The 2,500-nt window shown below is 33.7% G+C and overlaps 1 protein-coding gene across 5 annotated transcripts in view; it reads right to left on the minus strand.

Annotated features, from left to right (window-relative positions):
- Positions 1–2,500, minus strand: part of LOC125950771 (leucine-rich repeat and calponin homology domain-containing protein) — a 27,340-nt gene that overhangs the window by 1,543 nt on the left and 23,297 nt on the right. For 4 of the 5 annotated variants that reach the window (XM_049679032.1, XM_049679033.1, XM_049679030.1 and 1 more), the window contains one exon: positions 1–2,500. This exon is cut by the window's left edge and continues 73 nt beyond it; it is cut by the window's right edge and continues 1,817 nt beyond it. The exons of the other annotated variant lie outside the window; for it this stretch is intronic. The gene's annotated coding sequence lies outside the window, so the exon portion shown is untranslated. 5 annotated transcript variants of the gene reach the window in all.

Below are 2,500 nucleotides of genomic sequence, written 5' to 3' on the forward strand. Positions count from 1 at the left end.
AACGAATGCATGAACCAAACGGACACACTTCATTTTATTGCCTTTTCCGTAAACTCAATCTTTAACGTCAATCAAAAGAGAGTCGTTTTTCCGCTAACTGTAAATAGCTTAAAGCAAAAAAGCCCTTAACGTCACTAACTAATCGTAGATTATTCAGCTGTCATGAACATTAGTTTCGTCCTATCGCGTTGATTAGTGGAAGCTTAAACGAGTTTTGAACCAGAGCGTTTGTTTTGCAAGCCTTGAGATGATATTGCGCCCTTAATTAAACTTAATTTTTATCGTTTACATATGATGCTCTAACCTAAACGTTGTGAACCACACTCTGCACATTGCATGATTTATTAATCTCCTTCGATATGCTCTTCAAAGCAAACTATTGTCATGGGATTTACAGTACATCCTGGGTTACAAAACGGCACCGAGCGATAATAGTTTTTCGTCATAAAGAACATAAAAAAGTATGGAATGATTCTTCGAGGTGGTGAATGTAATCAAGTGAATTGAGTTCAGATTGATAAAATAAATAGAAACAAAAAGTATGTATATAAAGGAAACCATCGTTGAGATCAATTTCGATTAGACAACAAATAAATACGTAACATTTCCAACAAAAACGTTTTCGCCGTTACATTCCATTTAAGATTCCTTTATATCACCACAGCAAACGTAATACGAGAATTTTTGGAATTCTCATAGATATAAAATAATGATTGCAATTTGCAATCTAAGTTTTATCGGCCTGAGCTATTTCGTGTTGTTTAGTGGCTTTCATAGGGATTGTTTTTCTTTCTCTTTTTTTTTTATCTGTTTTTACTTCATCTGCATCGGTTGAAATTCAACTTCAACTGTGAAGAGAATGACTGATGTTGCAATTGGAATGAACGATTATTTTCGAAACACAAGTACGCTATAAATAAACTCAATGATGTGTGAGCTTTTGTAAATCCATGCAATGTTTGGGTGGTTTTGTACTCATCTAAATTACTTTACAGTACTGATTTCCTTAGATTGCGCAACGGAGTGGTGTAAGGTTCGGCAATTAAAGATAGAAATACATCATTCGTTAAAATAAGATTCTAGCTTAAGTAACTTGGATTCCACAATTGTAATGAATAAGAATATGCCGCAATATTCGGAAAACATAAATCCCTAACCTGAGCCTTCCGGAACATAATATTTAAGTATTACATTTCTAATATTTCATACAATATGCGATTAAATTATTTGAACGTTAAATATTTGGTAGAACAAACCAATATTCGCATATTTCACCTAGGTTCACCGGCAAATTTAAGTACTGAAGTGGAATGCGATTGCTGCCCGTTGAATTTCGTTTGGAAATAATTAATATTTAGTGAACAAACCCACTGATCATGACTTGACCTAGATAAGATCGTTACACCACTTTTCCTACACGATTCCTGCACCAGCACTGAGATTCAATCATTTCACTGAGAAATAGAGCGCACTAGACCAGCATCCGCTGTCCTACAAATCGAAGCTTTTAGTATGTTTTTTTTAATATTGTGTTCATTTTAAGGCAACTCTTTTATGTTTTGTAGTTTCTTTTCCTACTGCTATAAAGTCTCATCGAAGGAGCTCTTTTTATCGTGATGATGCTACCATGTTCTACATGTGCGTCATTCACCACTGCACTTTTCGGTAATAGTAACTCTTGTAATTTTGATTAGGGAATATATGCTTGAACAAGTATGCTTACATTCTTCATATCATGTCAATCGATTCGCTTAGTTGATTCTTCAATACAACTGAAAATGAAGCCATGGGTTAAAAAATGGTTTACACACAACGTTTTTCATTTTCTATCCTCACTAAACGACTATCCTCACTGGACATTCATATGAAACGTACTCAGCTCAACCGGATGATAGATTGAAAAATGTACGATAGTATTAGGTATGAAGAATCATCACGATGCGAGTATTTTTTTATGGAATGATGATCGCTTAAATTTGCTAAATAAATTAAAATGATAAACCTCACTCAAATAAAATATGAAAGAAAAAAAATGGGGATTTGGCTAGCCTCTTTGATTGATTGTTTTGGTTCCTGTGAGTATTTTGCATACGATTACATATAAAATGTGATGGAGAATGAGATGTAACGGAAATGTCTAGCTAGATGGATAGCATCCTGGCGATATGCCATTAATTATACGATTCGTGAAGCACAGTTTTGTAAAATATAAGCAATAAGAATAAACACAATCTTCAAACAAAAAACTATAGATTTTTGAGAGAACACAATCTCTTGAGTACGACAACTCACAAGAACTTACCCTTATTTATCGTCACGCGTTTGGATAATAATCGAATAATTCTTTGAAATTGATTGAAAACGAGGATTGCTAGCCTCTGTTACACTTAATAAAATAATCATGTTTTTGTTAAGAAGTAAATTGATTGAAAAAAAAAGATAAAATGCCTCTAAAAAAGGCAGCATGAAAGAAAAGTGTTTAACCCTTTGGAAGCTCCGT

The sequence above is a fragment of the Anopheles darlingi genome, chromosome 2, assembly GCF_943734745.1.
Source record: "Anopheles darlingi chromosome 2, idAnoDarlMG_H_01, whole genome shotgun sequence".
Lineage (NCBI taxonomy): Eukaryota > Metazoa > Arthropoda > Insecta > Diptera > Culicidae > Anopheles > Anopheles darlingi.